The sequence below is a fragment of the Triticum urartu genome, chromosome 6, assembly GCF_003073215.2.
Source record: "Triticum urartu cultivar G1812 chromosome 6, Tu2.1, whole genome shotgun sequence".
Lineage (NCBI taxonomy): Eukaryota > Viridiplantae > Streptophyta > Magnoliopsida > Poales > Poaceae > Triticum > Triticum urartu.
Window position 1 is genome coordinate 252,674,086 of NC_053027.1, and position 24,532 is coordinate 252,698,617.

Sequence of the window (24,532 nt, forward strand, 5' to 3'; positions counted from 1 at the left end):
GAGATAGTAGCTTCTTTCTGTGAATCATTTGCAACTCATGTTGATCTTCCTAAGGAGAAGTGGTTTAAATATCATCCTCCCATTGAAGTAAAAATAGTATAAGCTATTAAAGATGAAGAAAAAACCATTACTTATAAGGTTAATCTTTTTATTCCTACAACTTATATTGAGAAACCACCTTTTCCTGTTAGGATAAAAGAACATGCTAAAGCTTCAGCTGTAGTCCATAAGAGTTATACTAGAACACCTACACCCCCTTAACAAATTAAAATTGAATCTTGTATTACTATGGTTAAAGATCTGTTGGTAGATAATATTGATGGGCATGTTATTTATTTCTGTGATGAAACAACTAGAATTGCTAAACTCGATGATAAAGATAAACATAGACCTATTGTTGGCATGCATGTTGTCTCTGTTAAGATAGGAGATCATTGTTATCATGGCTTATGTGATTTGGGTGCTTGTGTGAGTGTAATTCCCTTTACTTTATACCAAGAAATTATGAATGATATTGTACCTGCTGAAATAGAAGATATTGATGTTAATATTAAGCTTGCTAGTAGAGATACTATTTCACCAATTGGGATTGTTAGAGATGTTGAAGTATTGTGTGGGAAAATAAAATACCCTACTAATTTTCTAGTTCTTGGTTCCCCACAAGATGATTTTTGTCCCATTATATTTGGTTGAACTTTCTTGAACATTGTTAACGCTAAAATAGATTGTGAGAAAGAAACAGTTAGTGTATCTTTCGGGGATGTGTCTCATGAGTTCAATTTGTCCAAATTTCGTAGACAACCCCATGATAATGAATTTCCTAGTAAATATCAAATTATTGGTCTTTCTTCTATTGTCGTGCCACCTACTGATCCTTTAGAACAATATTTCCTAGACCATGAAAATAACATGTTCATGAATGAAAAAATGAAATAGATGAGATGTTCTTTAAACAAATGCCTATTTTGAAACACAATTTGCCTGTTGAGACTCTTGGAGATCCTCTTCCACCCAAGAGTGATCCTGTGTTCGATCTTAAAGAATTACCTAATACTTTGAAATATGCTTATCTCGATGAGAAGAAGATATATCATGTTATTATTAGTGCTAACCTTTCATAGCATGAAGAGAAGAAATTATTGAAAACTCTGAGGAAGCACCATGCCGCTATTGGATATACTCTGGATGATCTTAAGTGCATTAGTCCCACTCTATGACAACACAAAGTTAATATGGAACCTGCTAAACCAGTCGTTGATCACCAATGACAGTTGAATCCTAAAATGGAAGAAGTGGTAAGGAATGAAATATTAAAGCTTCTAGAAGCAGGTATAATCTATCCTATTGCTGATACTAGATGGGTAAGTCATGTTCATTGTGTCCCTAAGAAGGGAGGTATTACTGTTGTTCCTAATGATAAAAATGAACTGATTCTGCAAAGAATTGTTACACATTATAGAATGGTAATTGATTTAAAATATTAACAAAGCTACTAGGAAAGACCATTATCCTCTACATTTTATTGATCAAATGCTAGAAAGACTATCCAAACATACACATTTTTGCTTTCTAGATGGTTACTCTGGTTTTCCCAAATACCTGTGTCACAAGAGGATCAAGAAAAAACTACTTTTACATGCCCTTTTGGTACCTTTGCTTATATGCGTATGCCTTTTGGTTTATGCAATGCACCTACGCGCTACCTTTCAAAGATGTATGACTGCTATATTCTCTGACTTTTGTGAAAAGATTTTTGAGGTTTTCATGGATGATTTCTCCGTATATGGAACTTATTTTGTTGATTTCTTAAGCCACCTTGATCCAGTTTTGCAGAGATGTGAAGAAACTATTCTTGTCTTGAATTGGGAGAAGTGCCAGTTTATGGTTAATGAAGGTATTGTCTTGGGGCATAAAATCTCCAAAAGAGGTATTGAAGTTGATAAAGCTAAACTTGATGCTATTGAAAAAATGTCGTTCCCTAAAGATATCGAATGTATACAAAATTTCCTTGGTCATGCCGGTTTCTATAGGAGATTTATTAAAGAGTTCTCTAAAACTCTGGGCCTCTTATTAATCTTTTGCAAAAAGATGTCCCATTTGTTTTTGATGATGATTGTGTAGAAGCATTTGGCATACTTAAGAAAGCCTTAATTTCTGCACCTATTGTTCAACCACCTAATTTCAAATTATGTGTGATGCTAGTGATTATGTTGTTGCTGCTATTCTAGGAGAAAGAGTTGATAAGAAATTAAATGTTATCCATTATGCTAGTAAAACTCTAGACAGTGCTCAAAGGATTTATGCTACCACTGAAAAACAATTTCTAGGAGTAGTATTTGCTTGTGACTAGTTCAAATCTTATATTGTTGATTCTAACGTAACTGTTCACACTAATCATGTTGCTATTAAATATCTTATGGACAAGAAAGATGCTAAACCTAGACTCATTAGGTGGGTTCTCTTGCTACAAGAATTTTATCTACATATTATTGATAGGAAGGGAGCTGAGAACCCCATAGTAGACAACTTGTCTAGGTTACAAAATATTCTAGACGACCCACTACCTATTGATGAACAGTTAGCTGCTATAAATGCGTCTCATAGTACTCCTTGGTATGCAGACTATGATAATTATATTGTTGCTAAATTTATACCACCTAGTTTCACATACAAACGAAATAAAAAGTTTTTCTATGATTTAAGACATTATTTTTGGGATGACCCACACCTTTGCAAAGAAGGAGTAGATGGTGTTATTAGATGTCGTGTACCTAAGCATGAACAGGAACAGATCCTACGCAAGTGTCACTCTGAGGCCTACGGAGGACACCATGCTGGAGATAGAACTGCACACAAGGTATTACAATCTGGTTTTTATTGGCCTACTCTTTTCTAAGATGCTCATAAGTTTTTCTTATCTTGTGATGAATGTCAAAGAATTGGTAATATTAGTAGATGACAGGAAATGCCTATGAATTATTCACTTGTTAATGAACCATTTGATGTTTAGGGATTTGAGTATATGGAACGTTTCCCATCCTCTAATGGGTATACACATATTTTACTTGATGTTGATTACGTTACTAAGTGGGTATAAGCTTTTCCAACTAGTAGTGTTGATCACAACACTTCTATTAAAATTCTTAAAGAAGTTATTTTTCCAAGGTTTAGACTCCCTAGATATTTAATGATTGATGGTGGTTCACACTATATTCAGGGTTCTTTCTGTTAATTGCTAGGTAAGTATGATGTTAACCATATAATTGCATCTCCTTATCATCCTCAGTCTAGTGGTCAAGTAGAATTAAGTAATAGAAAAATAAAATTGGTCTTGAAAAAGACTGTTAATAGATCTAGGAAGAATTTGTCTAAGAAACTTCATGATGCATTATGGGCTTATAGAACTGCTTATAAACATATGGGTATGTCTCCCTATAAAATGGTTTATGGAAAAGCATGTCACTTACCTCTCGAACTTGAACATAAGGCTTATTGGGAAATTAAAGAGATCAATCATGATTTGAAACTTGCCGATGAGAAGAGGTTATTTGGCATTAGTTCACTTGATGAATGGAGAACCCATGCCTATGAGAATGCCAAATTTTTAAAAGAAAAAGATAAAATATGGCATGACAAAGGGATACAAAAGCGTGAATCTAACGTAGGTGACCGTGTCTTTCTATACAATTCTCGTTTAAGATTTTTTACAGGAAAACTTCTCTCTAAATGGGAAAGGCCTTACATTATCGAGGAAGTTTATCGTTCTGGTCCCATCAACATCAACAATGCCGAGTGCAATAACCTGAAGGTGGTGAACGGGCAAAGAATCAAACATTATATCTCAGGTACTCCCATAAATGTTGAAACTAATATTATTAATATCGTAACACCGGAGGTGTACATAAGGGAGACCTACCAGAACGTTCCAGACCCCCGAAAAGGAATAGGTATGTGATACAGTATGTAAACCGACTCCAAAAGTTTCCCAATGGCAATTTTATTTTGTTTTGGAATATTTTAAAATTTAGGCAAAAAAGGTAGTCTGAAAAGTGCACGAGGAGGGGACAAGTTGTGGGGCGCGCCTCCCTGGCTTGTGGCCGCCTCGTGTGCCCTCCGGACTCCAATTTCTTGCAGTATACTTCTTTTGGTCAATAAAAATTCATTATACAATCTCCTGAAGGTTTTGACCACCGTACCATGGCAATATCCCCTCTTCTTGTTTCGAGCTGTTTTTCCTGACAGATCTAGATCGTCATGGCGTATCCAAGCGCCCCCAACGACAAGTTCTTCTAGAAGGTCATCAACTGTACCTTGCGGAGGTGCTGCGGCACCCTAATACCATGGTGTTTAAGGGCCAAGGAGGACTCTAGGCTCGAAGCGGTGGACCAAGAGGTGTTCAAGTGCAAAGGGATGGTGGAGCGCAGACTTAACGCCAATCACTGCATGTTCATGGAATTTTTCGGTGACCACAAGCTGGATGCTAGTGAGATTGGGAAGGCCATCTTCAAGCTTCATGAGAAAATCGAGCATCTCCGAGACCAGATCTATGACCTGCAGAAACACAACTGTGAGTATGAATATAGATTTAATAGGATGAGTTTGGCTGTAGATTTGAGGATTCCGAAGACGTTCATCTTTCTATGATGGTGAACCTATGCCCTAGAAGATGGAGGGCAAGCCCACAACATCATCAACTCCATCACCATGACCTCCGAAGTAGGAAAATTGAGTACATGGGTATGGGCATTCCCCTTGTCTTGTGGGGGAGGTGCCCATGTATCGTATCACCATCACATATTTACCTTTATCGTTTTTCTTAGTTCGGTCCTTTTGGTTATATCTTGGTTTAGTAGAATAAAGTTTTTAGTATGATCTACCTTTGAGTTTTGCTTTGTGTTCCCTCTATGTAATCGAGTCCGAGAGTTATATAATAAAGATTAGTTTTGAGTTGAGGGCTTTGCTTTCTTGCTATGATCTCGAGAAAAAAATATAGAGATAAAAGAAATAAAATGATTGTATAATAATCTTATGGGAAGTGATGACTTCACATATAAGAAGTATGTCGCATAAAATTCGTTGAGAATTAACCAACATATTTTTGGTCATTATTGTAATTAATAGGAAGCAATAAAGAAAGAGAGGTTGTGAGCACTCATTAAAATAGTGAGCACTCATTAAACGAGTATATGCTAATAAGTTGATATTGGACAAGGAAGACAACTAATGGGTTATGCTTTCTTATATCTGAAAAGAAGTTATATTGTCATGGATCCTCCAACATGTTGAGTGATATGTCTCCAACGTATATATAATTTTTGATTGTTCCATGTATTATATTATCTGTTTTTGATGTTTAATGGGCTTATTTATACACTTTTGTATTATTTTTGGGACTACCCTACTAACCCAAGGACCAGTGGAAATTGTTGTTTTTTTTTGCCTATTTCAGTGTTTCGCAGAAAAGGAATATCAAACGGAATCCAAACGTAATGAAACCTTCGGAAGAGTTATTTTTGCAACAACCGTGATCAAGGGGACTTGGAGTAGACGTTGTCGGTGTCAAAACCGGCGGATCTCGGGTAGGGGGTCCCGAACTGTGCGTCTAGGCCGGATGGTAACAGGAGGCAGGGAACATGACGTTTTACCCAGGTTCGGGCCCTCTTGATGGAGGTAAAACCCTACATCCTGCTTGATTAATATTGATGATATGGGTAGTACAAGAGTAGATCTACCACGAGATCAAGGAGGCTAAACCCTAGAAGCTAGCCTATGGTATGATTGTTGTGTATGGAGTTGATTGCCTACGGACTACAACCCTCCAGTTTATATAGACACCGGATAGGGTTAGGGTTACATAAAGTCGGTTACAATGGTCAGAGATCTTGAATATCTGCATCGCCAAGGAAAGTCCCATCCGGACACGGGACGAAGTCTTCAATCTTGTATCTTCATAGTCCAGGAGTCCGGCTGAAGGTATAGTCCGGCTACTCTTGTAGGAGATCTTGAATATCCGCATCGCCAAGCTTGCCTTCCACGCCAAGGAAAGTCCCATCCGGACACGGGACGAAGTCTTCAATCTTGTATCTTCATAGTCCAGGAGTCCGGCTGAAGGTATAGTCCGGCTACTCTTGTAGGAGATCTTGAATATCCGCATCGCCAAGCTTGCCTTCCACGCCAAGGAAAGTCCCATCCGGACACGGGACGAAGTCTTCAATCTTGTATCTTCATAGTCCAGGAGTCCGGCTGAAGGTATAGTCCGGCTACTCTTGTAGGAGATCTTGAATATCCGCATCGCCAAGCTTGCCTTCCACGCCAAGGAAAGTCCCATCCAGACACGGGACGAAGTCTTCAATCTTGTATCTTCATAGTCCAGGAGTCCGGCTGAAGGTATAGTCCAGCTACCCGAACACCCCCTAATCCAAGACTTCCTCAGTAGCCCCTGAACCAGGCTTCAATGACGACGAGTCCGGGGCGCAAATTGTCTTCGGCATTGCAAGGCGGGTTCCTCCTCCAAGTCCTTCATAGAAAATTGCAAACACCAAGAGTAGTGTCCACATATTGCCATAGAGAGAATAATATTAACACAAATCAAATCTACTGATGTATTCCGCAGTGCATCCTCACACTACAGCCAAGTCCTTCACTCGAATCGTTTTCACTTTTCCACCTCAACGTGTTTTGCGAGGCGGTTTCCTTGGTACGTCTTGTCAAAGCAGAGATCGTGTACCCCCTTTACGAGATTCTCATCAATACGGACGTGGGTAACCCAACCGTGCCATTTATCACGGCGCTTGGGGGGCAAGCGAGTTTTACTAGGCTGGTGGGGACGCACAACCGCATCCGCCCATATAAGGGGATAAGGATCCACCTTTTTACCTACGCCTTCTTCCTCCTTTGCCTACCCATCTCCTGCGCACTCGAGCTCCAGCGCCCAAGCCCGCACTTCCCACCTCAACCTTCTCCAGCAATGTCCGGAGCGGGAGGCAAGTGGATGGTCTCCTCCGTCACGGAGGGCCATGTCAAAAAGCTAAGGAAGGCCGGATACTTGTCCAAAGACATTGCGCACCAGCTTCCCGAGGAGGGGCAGCTTCTCCCCACCCCAAGGCCCCATGAGAGGGTAGTATTCCTTCCCCACTTCCTCCGCGGACTGGGTTTTCCACTCCACCCATTTGTCCGGGGGCTCATGTTTTACTACGGCCTGGATTTCCACGATCTGGCCCCGAACTTCGTCCTCAACATCTCGGCGTTTATCGTCGTGTGCGAGGATTTCCTCCGCACCCGCCCCCATTTCGGTCTCTGGCTCAAGACCTTCAACGTCAAGCGCAAGGTGGTGCGCGGCAGCCAGGCGGAGTGCGGAGGCGCCATGGCGGGCAAGATGGCCAACGTCCTATGGCTCGAGGGCTCCTTCGTGGAGACCCTGAAGGGGTGGCAATCGTGGTGGTTTTACATCACCGAGCCGCGCGATCCGAAATGGATCGCAGCCCCCGAGTTCCGATCCGGACCCCCCATGCGACTTATGTCCTGGAAAGAGACGGGCCTGTCATGGGGCGACAAAAAAGAGGTGACCGGACTGCAGACATGCATCCAGTCCCTGGTGAGCAAGCCGATCAAGCTCGTCAATGTAGTCCAGGTTATGCTCGTCCTCCGGATCCTCCCGTGTCAACAACGGGACTTTAATTTGTGGGAGTTCGACCCGGCGCAGCAGCAAACCCTTAACAGGCTCTTCGACACAACATATGAAGACGTCTGGAAGGTGCTAACCAAAGGCGCCGAGGCTCCCACATCCGCTTCCGAGGACCGCGGATACAGCTCGCGGCGTCACGCTAGCGAGGTAAGCTATTTTCACCTTTTAGAGGATGTTAAGCTTTTTTCATAGTTTGACTCTATGTGGGATCTAAACTCCCTCACCTTTGATAGGCTTGGCAGGCGCAGTCCGGATCGATTAACTGTCCGGCTCCCTTGCCCGAAGACCCAGCCCCTGCTCTCCTAGTGAAGCTGCTGGTTCCGGTGCCTTATGTGGTGCCGGAGAAGAAGGCCAAGAAGAAAAAGGCCACGGGGACTCGAAAGAGTACCCGTAATGTGGCGGTGTCGGACTCGGATGAGTCCGAGACGCTCTCCTCCCGCGAGAACGAGGAGGAGGAAGAAGAAGACTCTCCCCCTCCAGCGGGGGGAGGAAAGAAAAGGAAGGCCGCCCCAACGGGGGAGGCCGAAGGGTCCAGGAAGAGGAAGACCCCTCCGCCGAACTACTCCCCCGACGCCGAAGAGGACGGAGAGGTGTGGCCAGATAGGGCCAAGCGTCCGGCGAAATCGTAAGTATTCGGATATTAGAGTAACTCATGACGTTGCTTTGTTGCACAACCTTCCCTAATGTCGAACATAATTATGCAGCCCGCCCCGGGCCGAACTCAACTAGTCGTCGAGCGGCTCCCTGGATTCATCGGACGTGAACTCAGTTCTGCCCGCTGTCTCCCCCCGCACTGCGGATGACGCCGAAGTGGCGTCGCAACAAGCTCTGGGGCAGGAGGAGGTGGTCCTAGAGGAGCCGCAAGGCGACCTCCCGGACTCCAGGAGTAAAGGGGACAAGACGCCCCAGGGCTCCAAGTCCGGCTTTGTGCCGGACACCGCGCCGGAATCTTCAACAGTTTCGGACCGCGGTAGGCGAACTCCTTCCAAGAGGAGCAAGCCTTCTGAGCCGGTGGCCTCCGTCCAACCGGAGGTGCCGGACAATCTGCTTGAGGTGCTTGACGGCGCCTCCATCGACGAGGTACACTGTACTATTATGAGTACGGTGATCCAGAAGGTTCAGTCCGCCAAGAGCGGACTGACTGAAGCTTGCGCTAGCCTTCTAACAGGCTTCGAGGTAAGTAAAAAAATATATAAAAATAGTACCGCATAGACAGTAGCCCCTCATGCTCTGTTTGGCGTTCGCAAAGAAAAGCCGAATAGAGGATCTAGTAAATTTCGCAGGAGTCTAACAATAAAGAGTCAATATGCGTGTGCAGGCTTCGCTGCTATCCACCGCCGCACTGACTGCGGAGGTGGGTGTCCTGAAACAGGACCTCAAGCGGACCGAGAAAGAGCTCGGCCTTGCCAAGCGGCAGCTCGAGGAAAAAGAAGGTAGGAAATACCTTACAGAAAAAGTGCCTATAGAGAGGCGTGATTGCAAAAAATAACAGAATTGCACTGCTTATTATAGGGGCCACGACTGAGGTGGCGACCCTCAAGCAGGCGCTGTCCGGGGCCGAAAAGAAAACGGCCGCGGAGTGCACCGAGCGAGAGAAACTTGGGGCTCAGGTCGGCGAGGTGCAGCAAGAGTGTAGGATCTAGAAGTAGATGTGTCTAAAGGGGGGGATTAGACACTTCGTGCTAAAGTTGCAATTTTTTAATCTTTTTCGGTTCAAGTGGAGTTTAGGCACAATTTCAATACACACAATACATATCAAGCAAGCATGCAAAGAGTATATGAGCAGCGGAATGTAAAGCATGCAACTTGCAAGAATGTAAAGGGAAGGATTTGGAGAGATCAAACGCAATTGGAGACATGGATGTTTTTCCCGTGGTTCGGATAGGTGGTGCTATCCTACATCCACGTTGATGGAGACTTCAACCCACGAAGGGTAACGGTTGCGCGAGTCCACACAGGGCTCCACCCAAGGGCAACGGTTGCGTGAGTCCACGAAGGGCTCCACCCACGAAGGGTCCACGAAGAAGCAACCACCCACAAAGGGTCCACGAAGAAGCAACCTTATCTATCCCACCATGGCCATCGCCCACGAAGGACTTGCCTCACTAGCGGTAGATCTTCACAAAGTAGGTGATCTCCTTGCCCTTACAAACTCCTTGGTTCAACTCCACAATCTTGTCGGAGGCTCCCAAGTGACACCTAGCCAATCTAGGAGACACCACTCTCCAAGAAGTAACAAATGGTGTGTAGGTAATGAACTCCTTGCTCTTGTGCTTCAAGTGATAGTCTCCCCAACACTCAACTCTCTCTCATAGGATTTGGATTTGGTGGAAAGAAGATTTGAGTGGAAAGCAACGTGGGAAGGCTAGAGATCAAGATTCATATGGTAGGAATGGCATGTCTTGGTCTCAACACATGAGTAGGTGGTTCTCTCTCAGAACAAATTAGTTGGAATGATGTGTGTGTTCTGATGGCTCTCTCTTCGAATGAGAAGGAGGTGGAGGGGTATATATAGCCTCCACACAAAATCCAACCGTTACACAGTTTTCCAATCTCGGTGGGACCGAATCAATAAACTCGGTCGGACCGAAAATGTAAACCTAGTGACCGTTAGTGATTTCGGTGGGACCGACTGGATCAACTCGGTGGGACCGATGTGCTAGGGTTAGGGTAAATCCAAAACTCGGTTTGACCGATTACTCAAACTCGGTGGGACCAATTTGGGTAATAGGTGAAACTGAGATTTGGTCAAGCAAACTCGGTGGGACCGATTGCATATCTCGGTGGGACCGAGAATATTGCAATGGGTAACAGAGAGTTTGCAAGCCCATCTCGGTGAGACCGAGCTGATTAGGGTTTGGCAGTGGCTTATGACAAGTGAAACCCGGTGGCGCCGGATAGGAAAAATCGGTAGGACCGAGTTTGGCTTAGGGTTTAGGTCATATGTGGATATGGGAAAGTAGTTGAGGATTTTGGAGCATATCATTAAGCACATGAAGCAAGAGGCTCATTAAGCAACACCTCATCCCTCCTTGATAGTATTGGCTTTTCCTATGGACTCAATGTGATCTTGGATCACTAAAATGTAAAAGTGAAGAGTCTTGAGCTTGAAGCTTTAGCCAATCCCTTGTCCTTAGCATCTTGAAGGAGTTCCCACAACCTTTAGTCCATGCCACTTCATTGTTGAACTTATCTGAAACATGCTAGATAGAAGTGTTAGTCCAACAAGAGATATGTTGTCATCAATTATCAAAACCACCTAGGGAGCACTTGTGCTTTCAATCTCCCCCTTTTTGGTAATTGATGGCAACATACATCAAAGCTTTAGATAAAGATATACAGAACAGCAAGTAAAGCTTTGGAAGAACATATAGCAAGCATAGGCTCCCCCTACATGTATGCACTCATGTAAATATGAAATATAGAGGCATGTGAGAGCATAATCATGACAGAGTAGGCAATGTGTTACATGTATCTTGGCCATATGCATCAGAGCAAAAGATTATTAAGGAAAATACCTTCATGCTCATGAGTCCTTCTTGCAAACAGTATGTACATAAGCAAGAACTCCTCATACTCATGATTTTGACGCATATACTTACCTTGTGGTCTCGAGTTGGCTTAGGATGGAATGAACCTGCAAACAAGGTTAGCTAACACAGGTACGTCCACTAGCCAGAGCAAACAAAAGAAACCACAAGAATGCCAAGACTGGGATGACATGTAGAGAGTGATAACATTGGATTCAACATGTCCCCAAGAATAAAGATATGCAATGAATTTGGCTGATTTCTTTTCCCTTAGGTGTCTTGCTCCCCCTGAATCTTACATGGGATATTGGGAGAAGATAGGAAAAAGAAAATCAGAGCTGAATAGAACTTAATTCAAATGAGTTCATATGAACATGTCCCCAAAAAGACATGTGGCATCTCTCCTCTTGAACATCAAGCATCTGGGATCCTTGAGACCTTCTCTCCCCCTTAATACTTTTTCTCTCCCTTGGTGTGATCTCTCTTTCCTACAAGCTTTGATGTGATCTCTCTCTCCCCCTTTGACATCAATTTCCAAGAAGGTTTTTCCTGGAATCCGTCGAATAGGTTTGGTCCTTGAGATTCAGCATAAAGCAGAGGATAAAATTGTGATGCTTGTGGAGGACAAGATTCATTGAGTGGAGCTGGATCAGGAGAAGGGTAGAACAAGTGGCAAACTGTTTTTCTGATTGCAAAGTCGGTGGCACCGAGTGGCACATTTCGGTGGTACCGAAAAGATTCGGTTGGACCGAACTTTGCAAGTCGGTGAAACCGAGTTTACACAGAGAAAAACACTTGTCATCTCAGCTCACTAGTCAAGAAGATCTCTCAAAGATTTGCAATGAATTAGCTGAAGGATTTGCAAGAAATTTGATGCAAAAATATGCAGAACAAAAACAAATAGGAAAAGAGTGAAAGTTTCTAGATGAAGTTTTTTTTGTTTTGTTTTGTGTGAGAGAGAAGGAAACAAATATGCAAGGAACAAATGCAATAACTCAGAAAAGGACACAATAGAACTTCATCTAGAATTGGGCGGTGACATAGTCACCTATGTTAGAGTATATTGACTTGTCAAGTGAGGACACTTGATCATAGGTCATACTCATCGTTTAAGCTCAAAATGGGGTTACCATTTTTCGTTTAAGCATCTTGATATATTCACATCTTGTTTGAGTTGCTTTGACTCATGTCTTGGAGTAAAGCTTCTCTAAGATGGAATGACATACCTTGGGTGGTGATGTGGTTCTTGCTCATGTAGTTGATCTTGTGTGGGTGCTCAGGGTTGATGTAGTTCATCAAGAGTTGGGAGCACCACTTGGAGTTTGAGTTCATCTACCTACATGGGTTAGTTCTTGCAAGGAAGAGCACTTGTGTATCCAAAAATGACAATCATGAAGCTTAACATAGAATTTGTCAAAGGATATGTTTGAATGGTTTTGTGCTTCCTCGCCTTCAACCACTATTGTGTAGAGTCTTGGTCTTGTAGAGATTGCTCAAGATGTGAGTGAGTCGCAATCTCATGGAATTAAATTCAACCAAGCACCTACATGGGTTAGACAACATGCAAGGTGCAAATATATCCAAGACATAAGATAGTTATCATAAGAGATACATCATGGATTAGTTATAAGCACATGTCTTGCATGTAGCCAATGGAGTTTCTACTCCAAGTTCGAAGCATCATTGATGTTCAATTCTCCTCTCAACCTGCAAAACACTTTCTCATCAAGCGGTTTAGTGAATATATTCGTTAATTGCTTATCGGTGCGAACATGCTTAAGATTGATGTCACCCTTAGCAACATGATCTCGAATGAAATGATGACAAACTTCAATATGCTTAGTTCGAGAATGTTGTACAGGATTATGACCAATTTTGATAGCACTTTCATTGTCACAAATCAGTGGAGCATGTTTCACATAAATCCCATAATATTTAAGAGTTTGGGTCATCCAAAGTAATTGAGCACAACATGAACCAGCGGCAATGTATTCCGCTTCGGCGGTGGATAAGGATACCGAGTTTTGTTTCTTGGAAGACCAAGACACAAGAGATCTACCAAGAAATTGACAAGTACCCGAAGTGGACTTTCTATCAACCTTGTCTCCGGCATAATCTGAGTCGGAATAGCCAACAAGATCAAAAGAAGACCTCTTAGGATACCAAATGCCAAAATTTTGTGTATGGATTAAATATCTCACTATCCTTTTCACAGCCTTAAGATGACAATCTTTAGGAGCAGCTTTATATCGTGCACACATGCACACACTTAGCATAATATCGGGACGTGAAGCACATAGGTATAACAATGAACCAATCATAGAGCGATAAACCTTTTGATCAACAGGTTCACCATCTTTGGTCAAATCATTATGTCCACTAGTAGGCATGGGTGTAGACATACCTTTGCATTCTTGCATATTGAACTTCTTGAATAAGTCCTTGGTGTACTTTGTTTGAGAGACAAATGTACCTTCCTTAGTTTGCTTGAGTTGCAACCCGAGAAAGAATTTGAGTTCACTCATCATAGACATCTCAAACTTCTCTGACATTAGCTTTCCAAACTTTTCACTAAAGAGAGGGTTAGTTGAACCAAATATGATGTCATCAACATAAATTTGGCATACAAATAGTTCTCCATTAACCCTTTTAGTAAAAAGAGTAGAATCAATTTTACCAATTTCAAAACCACTTGTAGTAAGGAACTTGGTCAAGCATTTATACCATGCTCTAGGAGCTTGTTTAAGACCATAAAGAGCTTTGTGAAGTTTGTAAACATGATTTGGTTTCTTAGAATTGACAAAGCCGGGAGGTTGTTTGACATAAACTTGCTCCTCTATTTCTCCATTTAGAAAAGCACTTTTAATGTCCATTTGGTACAAGGTGATATTATGGTGATTAGCATAGGTAAGTAAGATGCGAATGGACTCAAGTCTAGCAACGGGAGCATACGTCTCACCATAGTCCATACCTTCGACTTGTGTGTATCCTTGGGCGACGAGACGTGCTTTGTTGCGAACCACTTGTCCATCTTCATCTTGCTTATTGAGAGACACCCATTTGGTACCAATGATGTTGTGGTTGTTGTCGGGCTTCTCAACCAATGTCCAAACTTGGTTTCTCTCAAAATTATGTAGCTCTTCATGCATAGCGTTTATCCAATCCGGATCTTCCAGAGCTTCTTCAACCTTCATTGGTTCAATGCTCGAGATGAATGAATAGTTTTCACAAAAGTTAGCTAAACGAGTCTCTGAGCGAGTGATTCTCCCGGTTTGTATATCATTGAGGATTTTCTCGACGGGATGATCTTTGGCAATTCTTTCTCGAACTCGTGAGAGCTTTTGCTTGGGTCTTTGTTGAGCATCTTCTTCATCTTGTTCTTGTTCTTGGCCTTCTTCATTGTTGATGTTGTCATTCTCTTGTCGTGATGGAGAAGGAGGTTGTTGATGTTCATCTTGACGTACTTCCTCGTTTTCTTCATCTTGGTGTGGCCCACTTGTGGATGCTTCCGTGTCGATTCTTGGTTCACCTTGTCGTGAAGTAGAAGCTTCCACTTGGACGGACGAAGTACTCTCCTTCACCTCTGTTGGACGAATTTTGCCAATAGACAAGTCTTGAATTGCTTCTGAGGGGTCTTTGTCTCCTACATCAATTGGAAATTGCTCTACTTGCGAGCCATTAGATTCATCAAACTTCACATCTACCGTCTCTTCAACCTTTCGGGTGAAATTGTTGTAGACACGGTAAGTGTGAGAGTTTGATCCATAACCAAGTAGAAAACCTTCATGAGATTTAGGAGCAAACTTTGAACGACAATGCTTATCAAGAATGTAGCACTTTGAGCCGAACACTCGAAAGTATCCAACTTGAGGCTTGTTACCGGTGAGGAGCTCGTATGCCGTCTTGCCGAGTAGCTTGTGAAGATATAAGCGATTTGTTGCGTGACAAGCTGTCTCAACCGCTTCTGCCCAAAAGTGCTTTGGCGTCTTGTATTCATCAAGCATTGTTCTTGCCATTTCGATGAGCGTCCGGTTCTTCCTCTCAACAACTCCATTTTGTTGAGGTGTGTATGTAGCCGAGAACTCGTGTGAAATCCCTTCTTCGTCAAGAAAGGTGTCCACATTTACGTTCTTGAACTCCGTTTCGTTGTCACTCCGAACCTTCTTGATCTTCACATCAAACTGATTTTGGGCTTTCCTAGCGAAGTTTCTGAAGATCTTCTGGACCTGCGACTTGTCATTAAGAAAGAACACCCACGTAAATCTTGAAAAATCATAAACTATAACTAGACCAAAAGAATTTCCACCGAGACTCTTGTAGGCATTGGGACCAAAAAGATCCATGTGAAGCAGCTCGAGTGGCCTCCTTGTGGTCATGATGTTCTTCATGGGATGTCTTCCTCCAACCTGTTTACCTGCTTGACAAGCACTGCAAAGTCTATCCTTATCAAATATGACATCGTTAACTCCAAGGATATGATTTCCTTTAATAAGCTTGTCAAGGTTTCTCATGCCAACGTGACCTAGTCATCTATGCCACAACCAGCCTTTTGAGGATTTAGCAACAAAGCAAGTTTTAGATTGTGCCTTTTTAGAGAAATCGACAATGTAAAGATCACCTCTACGCATACCCGTAAAGACCATTTTATGATTGTCTCGACGAAATACTTGGCAATCTACTTCAGTAAATAGGATGTTCAAACCGAAATCAGCAAGTCTAGATACTGAAAGTAAGTTATAGCCAAGAGATTCAACGAGCATGACATTTTGAATGGAACTATCATGTGAGATGGCCACCTTACCAAGGCCAACCACTTTACCCTTTGAATTATCACCAAAGGTGACATATTTTCCAGGGCCGTTGTTTTCAGCAAGTTCACGGAACATCTCTTCATCTCCGGTCATATGATCAGTGCATCCACTATCAAGAACCCATTCCTTTCCTCCTGATTCATATCCCCGAAGATTTGCCATAAGACCAAAATGTCTCATTGCATTATCAAGATCGGAGTCACTATCATCATCATCATCATCATAATATTCATGTTCATCATGATCTTGTGACTCATCATTTCCTAGAGAGGGTAATTCATTAGATAAATGATCAAAGTGGTTACTTTTATGAATTCTTATAGCTTTGAGTATGATATCATTAATGATTCCAACATCTCCTTTAGCATGCTTAAGATTGGCAAGTTCAAGAAGACATTTACCAAAACTAGGATCACTAGAGTTCATCTTACTCAAGGCAATAGATTTATGGAGAATTTCATCCAAAGTTTTCAAGGAGTGATTGGGAAACCGTTCCTCAAGAAATTTCCATATAGTATAGGCACAATTTTGAGTAGGCAAACTAGCAATCAAATCTTTGGGCAATCCTCTAATGATGACCTCAATAGTTCTAAGATTGCGAATCATGTTAATATCTTCATCTAGGGTAGGATGCAAGGAATCAATATGGGGTGCACAAGGACTAGCAATATACTTGTTCAAATGATATTGATTGAAGATTACAAGCATCTCATTTTTCCACTCATGAAAATACTTTCCATCAAGAATAGGCACTCTATGTCTAAGACTCCCTAGAGTAGACACATCCATCTTCCTCCAATGGTGATTAAACCAAGGCAATGGAGACCAATGCTCTCATACCACTTGTAGGATCTAGAAGTAGATGTGTCTAAAGGGGGGGATTAGACACTTCGTGCTAAAGTTGCAATTTTTTAATCTTTTTAGGTTCAAGTGGAGTTTAGGCACAATTTCAATACACACAATACATATCAAGCAAGCATGCAAAGAGTATATGAGCAGCGGAATGTAAAGCATGCAACTTGCAAGAATGTAAAGGGAAGGATTTGGAGAGATCAAACGCAATTGGAGACATGGATGTTTTTCGCGTGGTTCGGATAGGTGGTGCTATCCTACATCCACGTTGATGGACACTTCAACCCACGAAGGGTAACGGTTGCGCGAGTCCACACAGGGCTCCACCCAAGGACAACGGTTGCGCGAGTCCATGAAGGGCTCCACCCACGAAGGGTCCATGAAGAAGCAACCACCCACAAAGGGTCCACGAAGAAGCAACCTTGTCTATCCCACCATGGCCATCGCCCACGAAGGACTTGCCTCACTAGCGGTAGATCTTCACGAAGTAGGCGATCTCCTTGCCCTTACAAACTCCTTGGTTCAACTCCACAATCTTGTCGGAGGCTCCCAAGTGACACCTAACCAATCTAGGAGACACCACTCTCCAAGAAGTAACAAATGGTGTGTAGGTAATGAACTCCTTGCTCTTGTGCTTCAAATGATAGTCTCCCCAACACTCAACTCTCTCTCATAGGATTTGGATTTGGTGGAAAGAAGATTTGAGTGGAAAGCAACTTGGGAAGGCTAGAGATCAAGATTCATATGGTAGGAATGGAATGTCTTGGTCTCAACACATGAGTAGGTGGTTCTCTCTCAGAACAAATGAGTTGGAATGATGTGTGTGTTCTGATGGCTCTCTCTTCGAATGAGAGAGGAGGTGGAGGGGTATATATAGCCTCCACACAAAATCCAACCGTTACACAGTTTTTCCAATCTCGGTGGGACCGAATCAATAAACTCGGTCGGACCGAAAATGTAAACCTAGTGACCGTTAGTGATTTCGGTGGGACCGACTGGATCAACTCGGTGGGACCGATGTGCTAGGGTTAGGGTAAATCCAAAACTCGGTTTGACCGATTACTCAAACTCGGTGGGACCGATTTGGGTAATAGGTGAAACTGAGATTTGGTCAAGCAAACTCGGTGGGACCGATTGCATATCTCGGTGGGACCGAGAATATTGCAATGGGTAACAGAGAGTTTGCAAGCCCATCTCGGTGAGACCGAGATCCCATCGGTGAGACCGAGCTGATTAGGGTTTGGCAGTGGCTTATGACAAGTGAAACTCGGTGGCACCGGATAGGAAAAATCGGTAGGACCGAGTTTGGCTTAGGGTTTAGGTCATATGTGGATATGGGAAAGTAGTTGAGGATTTTGGAGCATATCATTAAGCACATGAAGCAAGAGGCTCATTAAGCAACACCTCATCCCTCCTTGATAATATTGGCTTTTCCTATGGACTCAATGTGATCTTGGATCACTAAAATGTAAAAGTGAAGAGTCTTGAGCTTGAAGCTTTAGCCAATCCCTTGTCCTTAGCATCTTGAAGGAGTTCCCACAACCTTTAGTCCATCCCACTTCATTGTTGAACTTATCTGAAACATGCTAGATAGAAGTGTTAGTCCAACAAGAGATATGTTGTCATCAATTATCAAAACCACCTAGGGAGCACTTGTGCTTTATGCAAAGCAGAAATATAAAAGTAAACTACTTGTTACTTACCCGAATCCGGAGTTCTCCAGGGGCATTCGCAGATCTTCCCCGCAGCGTATCCGACGCCGCTGCATTCTACCGAGCTGAAGAGGGCAGCTCGACGGAGAAGGTGTTCTGGTCTCAGTATGCTGAGGCCGGACACCCTGTGCCCTTGAGCGACCAGCTGAAACAGCTGGTCGAGCTCCACAAGGCGGCCGAACAGGCCATGAAGGGCTTCATAGTTCGGCTATGGCCCGGAGAGGCCCTGCCTGGGAGCTACTTCGGGCTTGTGCGGCGGCTAGTGGAGGCCTATCCAAGGCTCGAGGTCATCAAGTGCTCCGTCTGCATCGAAGGTGCCCGTCGGGCCCTTGCCCGTGCAAAGGTGCACTGGGGTAAGCTGGACGGTGAGAAGCTTGTGAAGGACGGGCCGCCACCGGGGAAGGAGCATCGCAAGCCCGAGAACTATTACAAGGATGTTCTTGCGGGTGCCCGCCTTGTGGCGGATGAATGTACCAAGGATGTAATTTTTGAATAAACTCGCTCGTTTTTATCCTGTGCGCTGAAAACTTGTTCATAGGCGCTTAAGCAATGCTTGTTGAATTTAAAATATTATTTTCTGTGTGGCCGTTTATCAAAAAATTGAGTGATGGCCAGTCGTCGGCTTCTGCCCCCATGCCACTAGTGCTGGGGTGTTCGGGATAAACCTGAGCGCTCTTTTTCCCATAGTTGGGTCCTTCGAGGGAGGCGCTCAGCACAACGAACCAGGCAATCGGACTATAATGCTTGAACACTCTCACTTAGCCATAGAACTTTATAATTTTAAATTTCGGCGAAGCCCCTAGTTCGGAAGACCGAGTTCGGGGTGCTATCCACGCCTTGGCCGGACAAATCCGGCTCCTCGCTCAAAGCGGCATAAGTCTTTAGGGACTCGAAAAAACCTCTCGAACAGCGACCGGTCTCTCGCCTCATCATGACAGTCAATTTTAGCTTTCTCCACTGAGGTGCTTAACCCAGCTCAATCGGGGCACAATCGCAGTGGTTCTCCTAGTGCTACCTTAGCCGATATAGCGGAACGTAAGGCACCAAAACATAGGAGCCGGGCAAACCCAACTATTGACCCAAATCATGATTCGGAGCCGATGCATATAGTGCTATAAGTTCGGGGTGCCGCACTTGTGAAAGTGTACGGACTTCTCACATCATATTAAAGGGTACTGAAGCCCCTGGCGTACTTGCCGTACCACAGTGTACGGGGGCAACATGTCATTAATGAACATATATAAAAGAGAGTAATGCAGAAAATAGACAAAAGCTATGCATTGTTTATAGAGAGGCTATTTATCAAAGCCGAACGATACAAATAGTGCGGTAAGCAAAAGATATTGGACTATTTAGTATGTCCTGACCAGGGGCAGGCCGCGGAGTTGTATTTAAAACAGGTATACCGCTCGTAACAGAGACCACCTGGGAGTTCCATAATGCGGCATGGCTTGTCTGCCTCCTTGGATCTTGCATCGTTTGTGCGGCAGTCGAATTGCCGAACAGGTCGTCCGAAGTATGGAGTCCTGAAAGTAAGAAAAAATTAAAAAAAAGAATCCGGCAGCCCCTAGTACGTTTTAAGCCGTATTCTCGGCGTGCCGTTATTGTGCCCCTTCCCCTGTGCCCATGGTATTTCAAAGGCGTAGTTATGTACGCGAGGTACTGGTTTCGCTATGCCGCGAAAGCTGGGGTTGGGGCCGCATTGCTACGCTTGCTCAGAGTGTGCCAGGCGGTCCTGCTGTGGGTTACTCCGGGCGCGCTTGGCAGTGTCTGGCTTTTTAATGGCCGGACTGGAGAATTGCGTAATAAGGCAACTTTGTACCTCCGCTGCGAGAGCCGCCGTATGCTCCTCCGTACGGAGGGAGCGTTCGGTGTTTCCGTTGACCGTAATTACTCCTCGAGGGCCTGGCATGTTGAGCTTGAGATATGCATAGTGCGGCACCGCATTGAACTTTGCGAATGCGGTTCGTTTGAGCAGGGCGTGATAGCCACTGCGAAATGGGACTATATCGAAGATTAACTCTTCGCTTCGGAAATTTTCCAGGGATCCGAAGACCACATCAAGTGTTACTGAGCCAGTACAGTTGGCTTCTACTCCTGGTATAACGCCTTTAAAGGTCGTTCTTGTGGGCTTAATCCTTGAGGGATCTATGCCCATTTTCCGCACTGTATCCTGATAAAGCAGGTTCAGGCTACTGCCGCCGTCCATGAGGACTCTTGTGAGATGAAATCCGTCGATGATTGGGTCAAGAACCAATGCGGCGAAGCCGCCATGACGGATGCTAGTGGGATGGTCCCTTCGATCAAAAGTGATCGGGCAGGAGGACCATGGGTTGAACTTTGGGGCGACTGGCTCTATCGCATATACGTCCCGTAGCGCACGCTTCCGCTCCCGCTTGGGAATGTGGGTTGCGTATATCATGTTCACCATCCGCACTTGTGGGGGAAAGCCCTTCTGTCCATTGTTGTTCGGCGGCTTGGGCTCCTCGTCGTTGCTATGCAGCCCCTTGTCTCTGTTTTTGGCCCTTAACTTGCCTGCCTGCTTGAACACCCAACAATCCCTGTTAGTGTGATTGGCTGGCCTTTCGGGGGTGCCATGTATCTAGCACAAGCGATCGAGTATTCGGTCCAAACTGGACGGGCCCTGAATATTCTTTTTGAATGGCTTTTTCTGCTGGCCGGATTTATAGCCTTTGAATCCGGCATTGACTGCCGTGTCTTCATTGCTGTCGCTGTTAATGCGGCGTTTTTGCTTATTCCGACGTGTCCTGCCACTTTTGTCCTTGGTATCCGAATTACCAGGGTTCTTTGACAAGTTGTTACTGCGAGCTAGCCAGCTGTCTTCTCCCGCGCAAAAGCGGGTCATGAGTGTCGTGAGGGCTGCCATGGATTTCGGCTTTTCCTGTCCCAGGTGCTGGGCAAGCCACTCGTCGCGGATGTTATGCTTGAAGGCTGCTATGGCCTCTGCGTCCGGACAGTCGACTATCTGGTTTTTCTTTGTTAAGAACCGTGTCCAGAATTGTCTGGCCGATTCTTCTGGCTGCTGAATTATGTGGCTTAAGTCGTCGGCATCCGGCGGTCGCACGTAAGTGCCCTGGAAGTTGTCGAGGAATGCGGCTTCCAGGTCCTCCCAAGAACCGATTGAGTCTGCTGGCAAGCTGTTAAGCCAATGCCGGGCCAGTCCTTTAAGTTTGAGCGGGAGGTATTTGATGGCATGTAGATCATCGCCGCGTGCCATGTGGATGTGAAGGAGATAATCCTCGATCCATACCGCCGGGTCTGATGTGCCATCGTATGATTCGATGTTTACGGGTTTGAAACCCTCTAGGATTTTATGATCCATTACTTCATTCGTGAAGCATAGCAGGTGTGTGGCGCCTCTGTACTGGGCTATATTACGACGCAGCTCGGAAGAGCTATGTCTGTTGTGTTCGACCCGGCCGGATTTGTTGTATCCGGAGTGAAAATCATTGTCACATGCCGTAGCGAATTGGCCCGGAGAGCGAAGCCGCCGAAGACGAAGATCTGTCCGCGGAGAAAAGTCTCACCCTGGACCGTATCATTGTTGATGATCAAAGGAGCCATCGGGCCTAAAGGCGACGACACAGAGGAACTCTCAATGAAAGCACCAATGTCGGTGTCAAAACCGCCGGATCTCGGGTAGGGGGTCCCGAACTGTGCGTCTAGGACGGATGGTAACAGGAGGCAGGGAACACGACGTTTTACCCAGGTTCGGGCCCTCTTGATGGAGGTAAAACCCTACGTCCTGCTTGATTAATATTGATGATATGGGTAGTACAAGAGTAGATCTACCACGAGATCAAGGAGGCTAAACCCTAGAAGCTAGCCTATGGTATGATTGTTGTGTATGGAGTTGATTGCCTACGGACTACAACCCTCCGGTTTATATAGACACCAGATAGGGTTAGGGTTACATAAAGTCGGTTACAATGGTAGGAGATCTTGAATATCCGCATTGCCAAGCTTGCCTTCCACGCCAAGGAAAGTCCCATCCAGACACGGGACGAAGTCTTCAATCTTGTATCTTCATAGTCCAGGAGTCCGGCTACCCGAACACCCCCTAATCCAGGACTCCCTCAGACATCAAGAAAGAAACCAGGCGGCCACAAGGCAGGGAGGTGCGCCTCCCCCCAACCTCATGGGCTCCTACAGCTCCACTGACCTACTTCATCCTCCTATATATATTCATATACCCCGAAAACATTCAGGAGCACCACGAAACCCTATTCCCACCATCACAACCTTCTGTACCCTAGATATCCCATCTTGGGGCCTTTTCCGGAGCTCCGCCGGAGGGGCAATCGATCATGGAGGGCTTCTACATCAACACCATAGCCTCTCCAATGATGTGTGAGTAGTTTACCACAGACCTTTGGGGTCCATACTTATTAGCTAGATGCCTTCTTCTCTCTCTTTGGATCTCAATACAAAGATCTCCTCGATCTTATTGGATATCTATTTGGTGTAACTCTTTTTGTGGTGTGTTTGTCGAGATCCGATGAATTGTGGGTTTATGATCAAGTTTATCTATGAACAATATTTGATTCTTCTCTGATATATTTTATGTATGATTGGTTATCTTTGCAAGTCTCTTCGACTTATCAGTTTGGTTTGGCCTACTAGATTGATCTTTCTTGCAATGGGAGAAGTGCTTAGCTTTGGGTTCAATCTTGTGGTGTCCTTTCCCAGTGACAGCAGGGGCAGCAAGGCACGTATTGCATTGTTGCCATCGAGGATAAAAAGATGGGGTTTATATCATATTGCTTGAGTTTATCCAACTACATCATGTCATCTTGCCTAATGCGTTACTCTGTTCTTATGAACGTAATACTCTAGATGCATGCTGGATAGCGGCCGATGTGTGGTGTAATAGTAGTAGATGCAGAATCGTTTCGGTCTACTTGTCGCGGAGGTGATGCCTATATACATGATCATGCCTAGATATTTTCATAAATATGCACTTTTCTATCAATTGCTCGACAGTAATTTATTCACCCACCGTAATACTTATGCTATCTTGAGAGAAGCCACTACTGAAACCTATGGCCCCCAGGTCTATATTTTTCATATAAGTTTCCAATCTATTTTACTTTGCAATCTTTATTTTCCTATCTAAATCATAAAAATACCAAAAATATTTATCTTATTATCTCTATCAGATCTCACTCTTGTAAGTGACCGTGAAGGGATTGGCAACCCCTTTATCGCGTGGTTGCGAGGTTCTTATTTGTTTGTATAGGTACGAGGGACTTGCGTGTAGCTACTGGATTGATACATTGGTTCTCAAAAACTAAGGGAAATACTTACGCTACTTTGCTGCATCACCCTTTCCTCTTCAAGGGAAAACCAACGTAGTGCTCAAGAGGTAGCAAGAAGGATTTCTGGCACCGTTGCCGGGGAGATTTGCACCAAGTCGAGTCAAGATTTGATCTCCCGTCAACTAGCCAATTTCTGGCGCTGTTGCTGGGGAGATCTATGCACAAGTCAAGACATACCAAGTACCCATCACAAACTCTGGTCCCTCATATTACATTATTTTCCATTTGCCTCCCGTTTTCCTCTCCCCCACTTCACTGTTGCCGTTTTATTCGCCCCTTTTTCCATTTGCCTTCTTCCCGTATGTATCTTTATTTGTGTATCCATGTGCCTTCTATTTGCTTGCTAAAAATCTATTGATATGGATCCACTTAAAGTACTCTACTTGGATCATCTTCGATCCTTATGCACTCGTGCTGAAGCCCCAACTAGCCTAGTTGATGGGAAATCTTTAGATGAGCATGCTCATTTTGTGCGACAACGTTTGTCTGAAAATGGGAGACTCTTATGGGATCAAATAAACATATTGCTATGTTACGCTTGGAATCTTTGTGAAATTTGTGATCTTACTTGTTGCTCTAAGAACACTAAAAAACACCTCCCCTA